A 16135-nucleotide genomic window follows, 5' to 3' on the forward strand; every position below is an offset into this window, starting at 1 on the left:
TTATTCAAGAGGTATGACTTGTACCCTAAAACATACCCTTGACTCATTATGGTCATTTACCACATAAAACCCTTAAGTCCACCTTACTTCATAATTTTTCTTGGCCTTTTAAACCATCATTGGCAAGATAAAAATATTCCACATCCTTTCTATACTTCTCAAAATTAAATTGAAGGCTAGGGTTTCAAGGGTGCTCATCTAGGGGAAAGAAGGAGTCAAGTTTCTTAGTGGATCATATTGTTTAAGGCACGTGACTATCACCCTTATTAAATAAATCAAAAACCATGTATTTTACACATGGAATAATAATTTTAAATTATGATTCTAAAATCAAATGATAAGGGTTTTGCTGCCTAATGATGAGTAATATTTGTTCTTAAACTTATGTTTATACATGTTATTGGTGATGATTTGAACATTTGGATTTTTGTTTTCTTGTGGTTTAACAAATGGGTTTTGAGTAACCCTAATGTTGATGAATTCTACCATAAATTTGGTCTTGATAAAGGTATGCACACAAAGTGGTTGTGAAAATGTCTAAGTGAAATGTCTACTCACATGTTGATGATATTTTGAACTAGGGAAATGGACCATTGAATATGAATGGTTGATAAATGGTATTGTAAAGATATTGTTAGCCATGTAATATGTTAATTTATGACCTTGTTGGTTGATGGACAAAAAAGGAGTTAAAGTCTCTAATTATGAAATTGAATTATGTTTGAACTAAAGTGTTATATAAGAATGCTAATACGGAATGAATAGGTTGTAAGGGTATAGATGACTATAAATGTAATTGATTGATCAAATATTTCAAGGCATTGGCCTGTCTGAGTGATTGATTGATAAATTCTTGATAAGACCTTATGGTCATATATGGTTTAAATTAGTTAAATAGGTTGAAGTCCTTAAGGGTTGAATAGAATCTGTGTTGGTGTATGGACAAAGGGTTAAAGTCACAATTTTGACTAATGATAGTTGTAATAGCTTGGTGTTAGTCTCTTGCTTAATAAAAATACAAGAGGCTAAAGTCTTTTGCTTAAATATGCCAGCATGGGGTTAGAGTCTGCTATCTACTATGGCTTGAGGTTAGAGTTCCTTTCCCAATGATATGGCTTGAGGTTAGAGTCCCTATCCCAATAAAACGGCATAAGGTTTGAGTCCCTTGCCTAATAAAATGGCTTGAGGTTAGAGTCCTTTGCCTAATGAAATCGCTTGTTGTTAAAGTACCTTGCTTAATGAATATGTGTATATAGTTAAAGTCCCTCTCCGAATAAGAAGTGTTTAAATCTATAAGTATGGAAGGTCGGAGTCCTCTACTTCATGTCTCATGACACAGTACCTCGTGAATATTGTTGAGCCTTGTTCCTTTGATTGGTAGGTGCTATATATATATGTATGCTTAAATCTATAAATGTGGCAGAATATAATATGATAACTTGATATTGAATGATGATGATATTTTATCCTTATCCTTTAGTTACATACTCGTGCTTCAACTATTAACCATCTTCAGATGCTATGTCCCCATACAACATAGTGGTCGGAGTATCTTCTTCTTCTCTTCCTGGGTAGTGATAGGAGTTTAAGAAATTTATGTAATTGATATTCAAGTGGTGAGCTTCCATACTTTGAAAGTCATGCATTTTATAGTCCTTAGTTTATGTTATAGACTTGTCTTGGATTTGGTTTTGGCTATTGTTTGGGCATGTCCCAATATACATATATTTATTGACTTCGGATTTGTGTAAAGGCATTATGGGTGACTGTGGACATGTGTATGTTCATAGTATATTGATATAAATGGAATGTTTAGACATTGTCTAAGATATAATTACTAGTTTTATTTTTGCTATCTTGATATCTAGTCGGAGTTCCTCCGATACTTATGGATTGATGTGATGATTAGGTTGGGTTGAGTGGGCGATCTATGGCTCATGTTGGGCTTAATATGCCTATACGATAAGGCCCAATTTTGGGTCGTGTCAAGTTGGTATTAGAACCTAGGTTCATGGTAAGTTGAAAGTCCATAATGCCATATCAAGTAGAGTCTCTTTTACGGGTGTGAAGTGCACCACACTTATAAGAGAGTGGCTATAACATATTTTAGAAATGTTTCCCTTTCTTGTGTTACAATCTCAAGCAATATAGTCTAAGGTTTTGCATTCCTCTGATTTTTATTTTCTATCTTTTAGATCATGCCTCCAAGGAGATCTGATACGTAGACAAACCCTTCTGAAGGCCCTATGGATGGAGCTTATTTAACTTATGGGGTCTAGACTCGAGCAATAGTTATGGCTTCTGACCATCCTCATAGGGTTCCACCAGTCCTTACTAACCCTACTTATAAGAGTGACACCCCTACTCAATCACCACCTGGGGATGCTTCTAATGCTGAGTTTTATCTCTCTATCAACCTCTTAACTCAATTGGTAGTCTCTCAATTAGAGTGTGGTGCTCTGACCACTATTTATTTTGAGGCCACAAGAGTTGGCTAATTTATGAGGTTGAACCCTCCTATGTTTATGGGTATATAGGTTGAGGAGGATCCTCAAGGCTTCATTGATGAAATAGAGTAGATCATCCAAATCATATATGCTTTAAAGGTTGAGGTTATCGAGTTTGCTTACCAATTAAAAGATTTGGCGTATCAATGGTATGAAGGGTGGGAATTATCTATAGGTAATGCTAGTTCTGCCATGTGGGAGGATTTCTCTGAGGCTTTATTGGACTTCTTCTTTCATCAAGAGTTAAGGAAGGAAAAGGTAGAAGAGTTTATGAACTTGAAGCGAGAAAAGATGTCCGTCCTAGAGTATGCCTTGAAATTCCATTAGTTGTATAGGCATGCCCCCACAATGGTTTCTAGAATGAGGGCTATAATGTATAAGTTTGTTTTGAGATTATCCCTTGAGTTAGTGCTTGAGAATAAGGTGGACTTGTTGATTGAAAACACGGATATCTTTAGGTTTATCGTGTATATGCAATACGTGGAAGAAGAGAAAAGAAAATAGGTTGAGTTTAGTGAAAGGCATAGGAAAAACTTTAGACCTTTTAAGCATAGTGGTAGGGATGGTGGCAAGTTGACATAAAAAAAGTGGGAGAGTTTGAGTTCTTTTTTTTGGGTAGTGCTCCTTTCCCAAAATTGTTCGGTGATCATCGGTTTTAGTTTGGTGGTGGGTTTTGGGCATTCAGTGCCTAATCTCTGATTGATGGGAATTAATTGGCTCCATCCTTCCCACCTTGTAGATTCTGTGGTCATCCTCATCGTGGTCAGTGTGAGAAGGGGCAACACAAATATTTTAGATGTGGTCAGATTGGTCACATACATCAAGATTGCCTTTCTAGAGCGGATTCTTAGGCCAAAAGGTCCTCTAGTGCTACTTTCTCTACTCATGCACCAAAGGGTGCTATGTCTCTTTCTTCTGTTGCTTCTGGTACCGCCACTGGACAAAATTATCTCTATGAACTTGCTACTCGACAGGATTTTGAGGTATCTCCCGATGTTTACATGGGTCTGTTGAAACTTTTTTCCCATGATGTGTTTTTCTTACTTGATATAGGCTATACTCTTTCTTATTTGACCCTATATATGGCTGTCCATTTTGGTTTTAGTCCAAAGAGTCCGTCGATTCCCTTTTCTATTACTACCCTGGTAGGAGACTCTGTGGTTGTTAAAAGAGTTTATAGGGGATGTGTGGTATCTGTTAGTGGTAGAGAAACTAATGTGGATTTGATTGAGTTGGGCATGGTTTATTTTGATGTTATTCTTAAGATAGATTGCACTCGTGCTATACTTTCTTAAATTGTCGGACCCGTACAGTCGTGTTTTATTTCCCTAATAAGCCAATCATTATATTGGAAAGTGGTTCTTTAGTGCCCAAGGGGATATTTATATGTTATCTTAAGTCCTGAAGGTTGATCTATAAAGGGTGTTTATATCACTTGGTCCAAGTTAAAGATTCTAACTCAAAAGTGCCTTCTCTAGGATCAGTTTCAGTGGTTAATAAGTTTCTCAAGGTTTTTCCGAATGATATTCTCGGATTTCCTCTCGATAGGGAAATTGACTTTGGGATTGATCTTATTCTAGACACTCATATAATTTTATCCCCCTTATAGAATGGCTCTGGCGAAGTTAAAGGATCTTGAGGAGCAATTAAAAGACCCCTTAGATAAGGGTTTTATATATCCTAGTGTGTCTCCTTGGGGTGATCTTATGTTGTTTGTGTGAAAGATAGATGGTTCCCTTTGTATGTGCGTTGATTATCATCAATTTAACAAAGTGACCATAAATAATAAATATCCCTTTCCTATGATTGATGATTTGTTTGATCATTTTCAAGGTGTGAAGTATTTATCTAAGATTGATCTTAGGTCGGGTTATCACCAACTTAAGATTGGGGAGGTGGATATACCTAAGATTGCCTTTAGGACCCGGTATGGTCACTATGACTTCCTATTCGTGTTTTTTGGATTGACCAATGCCCTGGTGGCATTCATGGATTTGATGAATAGGGTCTTCCATTCGTTCTTGGACTTTATTACCATTGTCACCACTGATGATATCTTGGTTAATTCTAAAAGTGAGGCAGATCATATCGATCACATTCATATTGTGTTGTAATCTTTGAGGGATCATCATTTATATGCCAAGTTCTCTTAGTGTGAGTTTTGGTTGAAGGTTGTGTCTTTTCTTAGTCATGTTATCTCTAGTGAAAGGATTATGGTAGATTCTTAAAAGGTTGCGATAGTTAAGAGGTGGCCTAGACTGTTAACTCCAATCGATATTTAGAGCTTCTTGGGTTTAGTCGGTTACTATAGGAGGTTTGTGGAGGGTTTTTTTGACTATAGATGCCCCATTGACTAAGTTGACCCCAAAAAAGGTCAAGTTCTGAAGTTTAGATGTATGTGAGGGTATTTTGAGAATTTGAAAGATAAATTAACTTCGACTCTAATTTTGACCTTTTCAAAGGGTAATGATGGTCTTGTGGTGTATTGTGATGCTTTTTGAGTTGGGCTTGGTTGTGGTATGATGAAGCATGGTAGAGTGGTGTCCTATGCTTCTAGGAAATTGAAAGTTATGAGAAGAACTACCTTACTCATGACTTGGAATTGTTAGTCATGGTTTATGCTTTCAAAGTTTGGTGACATTATCTTTATGGGGTTTATGTTGACATCTTTTCTGATCATAAGAGTTTTAAGTATGTGTTTATTCAAAAGGAGTTGAATCTCAGGCAAATGAGGCGGGTTGAATTGTTGAAGGACTATGACATGCATCTTTATTACTATCTTGGCAAAGCTAATATAGTCACTGACGCTCTTCGAGGATTGTCCATGGGGAGTTTGGCCCATGTGGATAAGGATAAGCGGAATTGGTGAAGGATATATACCATTTTGCTAATATTGGAGTTTGTCTCACTGACTCAAATAATGGTGGTATGTTTGTACATCTGGTATCGCATTCGTCTGTAATTGTTGAAATCAAGGAAAAATAATTATTAGATTCCAAATTAATGAAGGTTAAGAGTAATGCGGGTCAATAAAGGGTTGTTGACTTTGTGATCGGCAGTGATGGTATCTTGAGGTACCAAGGTAGGCTATGTGTTCTCGAAATTGATGGATTAAGGGAAAGGATTATGACCGAGGCTCATGAATCTAGGTATGCTATTTATCTAGGTTACACAAAGATGTATCATTTTCTTAGAGAGTTCTACTGGTGGAATAATATAAAAGAAGATATGGCTAGATACGTGGCTAAGTGTATTGGTATGTCAACAAGTGAAGGTTGAGCTTATTAAACCCGAGGGTTTTTACCAAGAAATTATGTCACCCAAGTAGAAGTGGGAGGTAATTAACATGGATTTCATTACCAGTATTCCTCAGTCTCAAAATCAATGTGATTCTATTTGGGTCATGATGGATAGGATGACCAAGTCCGCCATACTTTTTGCCGGTAAGGACTAGTTACTCGGCGAAAAATTATGCTAAGTGATATCTTGCAAAAATTGTGAAGTAGCATGGTGATACAGCATGCTAAGTTATATCTTGCAAAAATTGTAAAGTAGCATGGTGATACAGCTTCTATAATTTTAGATTGTGGTGCTCTATTTTTGTCTGACTTTTAGATATCGTTCCAAAGGGTTTTAGGTACTAAGGTGTGCCGTAGAACCACGTTGCACCCACAGACAAATGATAAGCGGAGAGGGCCATCCAAACACTGGAAGATATGTTGCGGGCTTGTGTGATTGATTATGGTGGTAGTTGATATGACCATTTTCCTTTGATCGAATTCGCCTATAACAATAGTTACTAACCACTCTACCAGTGGCATGGCCCCTTTTGAGGAATTGTATCTTAGGAGATTCTGTTATCCTATTGGGTGGTATGAAGTTGGGAAGGGTAAGTTCCTTGGCCCCGATTTAGTTCACCAAGCCTTATAGAAGGTGAAGGTGATATGTGAGAGGTTAAAAACTGCTCATAATCACCAAAAGTCCTATATAGATGTGAGGCATAGGGATTTAGATTTTAATGTTAGCGAATGGGTATTCTTGAAGGTGTCTCCCATGAAGGGAGTGATGGGATTTGGTAAGAAAGGGAAACTTAGTCCCAATATATTGGTTCGTACTTGGTTTTTAAAAGGGTGGGCAATGTTTCCTACAAGTTGGAGTTGCCTTCTTTCTTGTACTCCATTCACCTGGTTTTCCATGTCTTTATGTTGCAAAAATATATGGGTGATCCTTTGTTGGTTGTTCCCTTAGAGGTTGTTGGTATTTCAGACTCTTTGTCCTATGAGGATTCCCGATGAGGATCTTAGATCAAAAAGTTTTCTGGTTTGGAACAAAAGAGGTAGTTTCGGTAAAGGTTCTATGGGGGAAACCAAAAGTTCGAGGAAGCTACTTGGGAGGTGGAAGAGGACACGATGTCCAAGTACCCGCATTGGTTTTCTATTTCAGAGACTTGTGATTGAGGTATGTGTTAATCTTCCTTCCTACCTTTACTTGTGTCTTTATTAGACAATGGGTTAAAGTCCCTAAGTTGTGAAATGAGCAAGTGTTTTCATAAGTAATGGGTTTGAGTCCCAAATTCATTGAGACAAATCGTTGATTGATAATGATTGTGATGTGTATTGTATCCTTGTTATGTGAGTTATTTTCTAATAGTTAAAATGTTGGTTGATGTGTATTAACTTGTGTTCATACTTTCCTTACCCGTTATTCGAAGACGAATGATCTAAATAGAGGAGAATTTAAAAAACTAGGCTTAGAACCCTTAGAAAAATCTCATGAATTGTGCATTCTGACCAAGATATAGTTTAGGTTTGTGACTCGTACACTAGTTTATGTGTCGTACCCTTCTACCCTCCCCTCCTCATATGTTGAAAAACCTAGGAGGGTAGCGTAATATCCTCAACATAACTTAGCCTCTCCTGGTCATATCTTAGTGTATGAGTCGTGCACAACTTAGTTGTATGGAATGTTGTCTTGGTCTTGAGGGGACTATTTTTTGTATGAGTCAAGGGTATGATTTAGGGCACAAGTCGTACCCTCTAAATATGAGTCTGGGGTGTGTGGTCTTACCTTGATTAGTGTATAGTTACTAGGTGAATCCTAGGGTACGAGATAGGGTACCACTCATGCCCTAGCGTATGGTTGTCTCGACAGAGTCGTACACTCCTGTGGGTTCATTTTCCAGCTTTTAGCTAAGGGCTATATGGTCATTTTCCACCCTAAAACTCTAAAATTCCCCTTAATCAATAATGTGTTGTGGCTTTCTCAACCCTCATTGGCAAGACAAAAATATCCAAAATTCTCTTTGTACTTATCAAAAAAATATTGGAGGCTAGGGTTTCAAGGGTGCTCATCTAGTGGCCAGGAGGAGTCAAGTTTCTTGGTGGATCATCTTGTTTAAGGAAGTTGAATTATCCCTTTTAAATAACTCAAAAACCATGTAATTTACACATAGACGAATAATTGTAAATGTTAATTTTGAAATCAAATGATAAGGGTTTTGTTGCCTAATGATGAATAGTGTTTGTTCTTGCTTAAACTTGTGTTTATACATGTTATTGGAGATGATTTTCACAAGTGGCTGTTTGTTGCTTGTTATTTAACAAATGGGACTTGAGTAACCCTAATGTTGATGAATTCTACCATGAATTTGGTCTCTATAAAGGTATGCACACAAGGTATTTGTAAAAATGACTAGTCACACGTTGATGATTTTTTGAACTAGGGTAATGGATCAATGAATATGAATGGTTGATAAGTGGTATTGTAAAGATATTGTTAGCCATGTCATATGTTAATTTATGACCTTATTGGTTGATGGCCAAAAGCTGGTTAAAGTCCCTAAATATGAAATGGAATTGTGTTTGAACTAAAGTGTGGTATAAGATTGGTAATGAGGAATGACTGGGTTATAAGGGTCTAGATGACCATAAATGGAATTAAATGATGAAATGTGTCAAGGCATTGGCCTATCCAAGTGATTGATTCATAAATTCCCCTTGAGATTTTATGGCAATATATGTTGTTGAATTGGTTAAATGGGTTGGAGTCCCTAAGTGTTTAATCAAATGTGTGTTGATGTATGGACAAAGGTTTAAAGTCCCAATGTCAACTAATGATAGTCGCGATGGCTTGTGGTCAGATCGCTTGCCTAATAAAAATGCAAGACATTAGAGTCCTTTTCTTAAATACGTTGGCTTGGAGTTAGAGTCCCCTATATAATATGGCTTGAGGTTAGAGTCCTTTTCCTAAATATATGGCTTGAGGTTAGAGTCCCTTCCCCAATGAAATGGATTGAGGATTTTGTCCCTTGCCCAATGAAATGGCTTGAGGTTAGAGTCCCTTGCCCAATAAAATGGCTTATGCTTAAAGTCCCTTGGTTAATGAATATTTGTATGTGGTTAAAGTCCCTTGCTGAATAAAAAATGTTTGAATCTATGAGTGTTGAAGGTCGGAGTCCTCCACTTTATGTCTCATGATTAAGTACCTCGTGAATATTATTAAATCTTATTTCTTTGATTGGCATATGCTATATCTGTATGTATACTTATGTATATAAATGTGGTTGATTATGATGTGATAACTTGCTATTGAATGATGATGATATTTTATCCTTATCCTTGAGTTACATTCTAGCGCCCCAACTCCTAACCATCTCTGGACGCTTTGTCCCCACATGGCATAGGGGCCGGAGTATCTTCTTCTCTTCCTATGCAGTGATAGGAGTTCTAGTTGTTTGTGTGATTGACATTGAAGTTGTGAGCTTCCATACTTAGGAAGTCATGCATTTCATAGTCCGTAGTTTCTGTCATAGACTTGTCTTGGATTTGGTTTTTGCTATTGTAGTGGGAATGTCCCAACGTATTTATAGATATTGACTTTAGATTTGTGTAGAGGCATTGTGGGTGACTGTGGACTTGGTTATGGTTGTAGTAAGTTGATGTAAATGGAATGTTAAGAAATTTTCTTAGATATGATAACTAGTTTTGTTTCTGCTATCTTGATATCTAGTCGGAGTTCCTCTAACACTTGTGGATTGATGTAATGATTAGGTTGGGTTTACGGGGTGATATATGGCTCATGTTGGGCTTGAGATGCCCATACGACAAGGCTGGATTTTAGGTCGTGTCACTAATAAATACATACAAATAAAAAGATAAAATATTGGAACTGCAATTAAATTAAGTCCTTAATTTAAGAAAACCTGTCACTTGCTAGCTGGATGTTGTGTCCTGCCTAAATATGATCATTATAGTAAGCACCTAATCTATATCACATGGAAAACATAGGTAGAAGAGATATGTGATTAGTACTTTGGAATGTACCGAGTATGTGAGATATGCACTAGTCATGACAATACTTAAAACATGCTTGGAAGCTCAGGACATAAGCCATTTACAAAAATATGCATTTAAAACATGTTTGTATGCAAAAGCTGTGAGCTATGGTGAAATATATCAATCATGAGCTACAATATTTCTATAAATTGGATAGCTATAGAAGCATATATATTTGATATGATTTAATGTTAATGTTGACCATGCTACAGAACCATACTAAATGCTAACTGAAAACAAAGATATGAACTTGAGTACAATGACCCAATATGAATTACACATATACAAATATGCAATGGTAATTTGAAAAAGTTATAGTTTAAAAATAAGTAAAACTGAACTAAGGTTCATGTACAAATTCTCAGCCAGAAACTGTGGGATGCAAACTGATGTAATGACCAAGTAAATAAATATGTAACTGATAAATAAGGTACTGAGAAAATTAATTATAAGGTCACGGAGTAACTAATTGTGAACTATGGGAGATAATATTAACCGACATAACCATGTTAGCTAAACATAGAAAATGATTTACAATGATGTGCTATAGAAATATAGCACTTTTGATGCTTAAAACGCCAAAAATATGCAAGTTTCTTATGTTGTTTTGATATATATGATGTATTTTGGGTATGTTCTTCAGGAAATCAGGTTTTGGATGATAGACTGAAGAAAAAGATGAAAATTGATGTTTTGGGATACTTATTAAGGCTGTTTTGGCGTATGTGCCACTTACTAGGTGTAGGTGATCAAAGTATGTATTAGAAATTTAAGTCCCGAGGCTCAGGTGCAAGAAAAAACAAGACGCTGCACTATACTACATCCATATATGATCCTTATGTGGTACATACGGTCCATATGTGACCTAGTATAATAAGATTTGAAAATCCTAGAGAGCTGCAGGATCTATACTTGAGTTCTTGCACTTACCCATATCCACATATGGTCTATATATGGTACTATGGTCTGTATGTGTCCTATGTGAGTGGTCACCGACCTCAAATTTCCTTTTTATTTCAGGATTTAACTTTTAGGGCTTCCTTGTTTACAATATATATACCCTTTTGACATTTTATAGTTGGGTTACACACTTTGAACACTTACAACTTATATTTGGTTCCAAGATGAAAATTTAATCTTTGGATTGCTCTTGTATTGATTTTGGTTGATAATTCAGTTTTAGACTTTGACTTTTATTTAATTATTCTTATGATATTCTTTAATGGCTTTCATCATGAACTCTGTTGATCATTTCGCAAGCATGAATGACTAAAAACCTTAGCTAGGGTTGTGGGACCCTAGAATATTGATGAATTAAGGGAAGTGTGAAGTTATTCTGAACTAGTATTTGTGCATGTATTCTTTTATCATTGTTTAGAAAGTTGTTCTAGTGGTTGCAGATGTTAGGATCACGCTTAGATTATTGCTACTTACTCCACAAGAGAGTAGTGACTTGGAAAAGATAATTACAATACTAATTGAAGTTTAATTGTTGATCTAGGCTAATAAGTATTATCTATGTAATATGGTTAACCATCATCTAATAACTTGAGATTCAAAAGGTAATAGTTAATTGAGATCTAGGATAAGGGTTAGTAACGCGACATCCTAAGACTCAAAAGTTAAAGGATGAAATCCATCAATTTGTCTACAAGATAGTTGAGGGTACATAACTTATCAGATTCTATATGCAAAGTACTATGTTAGTTTAACAAAGCATGATAAACCTATGAATTCGAGAACCAGGGAGGAACACAACTCTAGTGTTCGCCTTCAACTACTTACAACCAAAGTTACCTATTGTTACTTATTCGATACTGCCACTTAAAACCCCCTATTTCCTTTTTTTAGCGCATTGAGCTTAGCAAAGCATAGATATACATCCAAGTCTTCTCAGTGGGTTCAATCCCAACCTAGTTGTGTTATTATACTTAACAGTGACGACTTTATCCTCAATTAGAGGAGCAGTTTTGGAGTTGATCAAACTTTTGGTATCATTATCGGGGAAGATGGTGTTGTATTAATTAAAGTTTGTTGGAGTTTATAGGTCCTTAGTTTTTTGTTCTTTGTTTGGTAGATATCGGTGTTTGCCTAGAAGTATGAGTCAAGTCAATACCTTACTCCCATTGAATCCTATCCCAGTAAGGCTATTATGCCCTATCCGTATGATTGCAGACCTAGTACGTGCAGGAAATTTAAAAGGAGTTCGAGATGATCCAGATGTTGTACCTCCTCCTGCTTCAGGTGATCCACAAAATACTGCATACAAATAGACAGATAGAGCAAATCCTAGTAGAGCCAGCTAAGCAGAGGAGAGAGGATGAGGAAGCCCGGTCGGCTCAACAGGCAGAGCTAGCCAGGCCAAGGCCAATAGCTGATCATTGAGTAGTATCTAATGGAATCGAGATGGAGCTCCTAAAGCTCAGGCTCAAGTTATCCTAGCATTCAAATATATAAAGCCATATGATGATAAGGAAGACATGGTTTATGTTGCACCAACAGAAACAGGAGCTCTTATTCCAACTGTACTCCCCCTAATGTGAAGTTTGACATAACAAGTTCCATGACCTAGCTCTTAAACTTTAAAGGTTTATTTTTGGGCACAACTAAAGATATTGCTAATATGTACCTTGCTAACTTTGTCGAGATCTGGAAATTGTATACCATCTTGGGGTGGACGAGGAAGCACATAGACTAAGGTTTTTCCCCTTCTCACTGACTGGAAAAGCTTCTTTATGGTTAGGGGAACTTCCAAGAGGATCTATCTCCAAACGGAACAAGTTGCGAAAGCAATTCTTAAATTGTTTCTTTCCTCTAACTAGGATGTTACAGCTTAAAAATATGATCTATAATTTCAGAAACCTTTATTGTAAGTTGATCTGTGATGCTTGGTTTAGGTTTAAGAAAAAGCATAGCATGGTATCCAATCACCAAATTTTAGGGACAAGCTTATTGGAGATATTTTATTGAGCCTTGAATACCGGTTCTCGAGCCATGGCTAACACCATTACTGGTGGTGCACTATAAGATTATATTGGTAGGTAGATAATGAGGTTCTCGACCTAATTTTTCTCACTAATCGACGATGGCATACTCAGGAGGCTGAGAGGAGAGCTGTCACTTATGCTATCAGAACCTCTAGTGACCAGAGTGCAGTTGATGAGTCTGTGGCGCAAAAGATTATGAAGCTGAGGATCTAGATTGGGTTGCTACCTAAGTAATTTGTAGTGATCAGTTTCAAAAAGGTGAATGCAGTAGGTGCATAGGGTTCAGCCTTAAGATCTTTTGAGTTAGTCTTAGAGGAGAAGGCAAAGTATCTTGATTGCAATTTGGTGGGTTTTCAAGTCTGAGGGCAAGGAAACTAAGGTCTAAACTACTATGGAAAATATATAGAGAGCGCAATAGGGAGCACGATGGTGATGAGAGACAAAAGAATGACTACAAGGAAAAGGGTGACAAGTACATTTTGCTAAGAATCCATGATACAAAATCAATAATGGAGGCAATGCTGACACTACTAGTGAAGGGGCAAGAGAGTTAGGAGGCTAGCCTTAAGGAGATTAAGGCTGATATTTTAGGCTTGACCCAAAAGGTTGAGTCTCATACAACTTCTATCAAGAAGTTAGAGCACCAGTTCGGATAGATGTCAGCAATATTGAATCAAAGGTAGACGAGGTACCCTTCTGAGTAACACGGTCCAAAACCCAAAAAATAAGGGTCACTTTTTTTCTATCACCACTCGGATTGGTTTATATACTACTTATCCACCATTACCTACGGCTGAGGTACCAAAGAATGCTAGTTATGTGGTAGAAGAGACATCTTCCATGGAAGCTATAAGACAACAGGTGTTGATGCTAGAGTAGGTGAGGATATAGGTAAGGGCAAGGCCAACAATCTTGCAATAAGAAATATTCCATGACCTCCCCTTCCTTTTGCTCAAAGACTGAAGCAAAAGAAAGAGGAAAAGAAATTTAAGCAGTTTATTAATATGCTAAAAGATCTGAGCTTGAATATCCCTCTTCTTGGTACGTTTGGAGAAGATGTCTGGATACACCTGGTTCATGAAAGAGTTGCTGATTAAAAGTAGACTGCTAGTTTTGAAGATGTTGGAGGAGTTCCCCATTATGGTGCAGCCACTTTTTGTAACACCCCGTATTTAAGTACGTGTATTGGCGTATTCAAGTACGTGTATAGGTCTTATTTATAAGGAATTAATTTTTTTTATTTTATTTATATCGGAATTTGCACGTCGATGGTTCTATGCGAAGGTTATTGAATAAGCTTTCCACTGATATAAATATTTCCAAAAACGGATAGGTTTCGGATATAATCGAGCACGTTCGAAACTATAAAACGGTGGCCGGGATATTTGGGAATAGTAAATGTGCAGGAAAATTTCCTGCACACAAATTACTGAGGCCAGCTGAATTTTTTGGTCAACTTTGAGTGATCATAACTCCCTTAATATAATGAACTGGGAGAGCTGTGACCTATGAAAAGAAAGATCTTTGATTCTTCTTTCCAATCCAGATCCAATGTCTAAGTAAGGAGTTATACTCGTTTTACTTCAGCCTATCAAAACAGATTTTTAGGGTCAACTTCAAATGACCATAACTCCTTGTACAGGATGAATTGGGTGGCCTACTTTATATGAAATGAAATCCCTTTGAATTATCCTTCCAGCGATACCAATTTCACCCAAATCCGATATCGGAGCAAAGAGTTATGGTCGATCCACCTTAGCGTATCAAGACAGTCCACCAAAGGATAGATTTGACATTATTTAAATTTTAAAGGCATTTTGGTCATTTCCTATTATATTATGGACGGGAATATGTGTATATATACATGTATATGAGTTCAAAAACTCATTTTCATCATCAATCATTGAGAAAAAGCAATCCCTAGCCAAATTTGACCTTTAAATTACTTTTGATTCAACCGTAGAAATTCCAAAGTAATTCGATAACTGCGTTTGTCATCTCAAGAGCTTCGAACGGCACCTATTATTTGTGCAAACAGGATTGCATAATCAATAGGTGAATTCTGAGGTATGAATGTTGTTTGCCTTTGTTCTTTTCCATATGTATATGTGTGATAGAGGATTATACGTATTGGTTGTTATTGAAAGGTGATGGAAATAGGGTTATGGACTATTTTGCATGGTTTGGTTGTATTGAATTGTAGAAGGTGGATATGGTAATTGAGTTATGGGAGGTAACCCATTGGATTGTTGGTCAAGTCTAAGTAACCAACATAGCCATGTCATTTTCGCGACTTTAAATCAAGCATTGGGTGAGAGACAACCCACTATTTTAGTATTCACCTTTGTTTTTCCCTTTTTAGGTAAAATAGAATAAGGACAAAACTAGAAAGTAGTAAAAATTGTTCGATTCATAACATCCAGGTAAGGGGACTTCGTGACTAATTCAACAAGGTCATAAGTCTCACGTAGGCCAGGTAAGTTGTGCTTTAACTGAAAAGATAAAATTTTGAGGACTTTTTGGGAATGTTTGGACTTTAATCAATGAACTTACTTGTAGGATCATAAATACAACTTATGACCTTGTAAGTAGCAAAGTCAGTGTCTGAATACAAAGTCCAAAAAGTAGGAAAATTGGACAAAAATTGTGACCCACATACAGTTGGCACATACAGACTGTATGTACTACATACAGGCCTATGTGGCAGCTATAAGTAGGCATTACTATGGGCCCAATTTTGTTTAATATTTTTGGCCAACCTACTCTTAGAAAAACCCTAAACTGACTCTCATTCTCTATTTAAGCCCTTTAAATCGATTTTAACATTTAGAAATCCTTAAAATCTCTTCTAAATTCTCAAAATCCAACCTTCCTCTATAAGTTCAAACTTTTACCATAGGCAGTAAAAGGTTAAATTGTTACTCGTTTGAGTTAAAAAGTTTTTCAAAAGTTCTATATACGTGCTCAAATGTTGGGTTTACTTATCTTTATAATAGTTCACTTCAAATTTTCATCTAAAAGGCAATGTTCTTGGCTCCTATTCATAGTATCTTGTCCTAAAGTTAAAATAAGCAAGTGGGATGTTACTTTCATGAAAAACATATAGAAAATATCATGCTTGTATAAAGGATCCATTAACCAGCCTAAAAATCCTAATGTAGGGCATTGTTCATGAATTAAACTATAATTTTATGACCTTAACGAATGTTGAAGTTTAAGAAGTTGAGGAATACAAGAAGTTTGCATGTTATGTTTTTATTGAAAAAGATTAGTCTTGAAATTTGTGTACACATTGGACTTGTTGGGA

Source organism: Capsicum annuum, chromosome 4, assembly GCF_002878395.1.
Source record: "Capsicum annuum cultivar UCD-10X-F1 chromosome 4, UCD10Xv1.1, whole genome shotgun sequence".
Taxonomy (NCBI): Eukaryota; Viridiplantae; Streptophyta; class Magnoliopsida; order Solanales; family Solanaceae; genus Capsicum; species Capsicum annuum.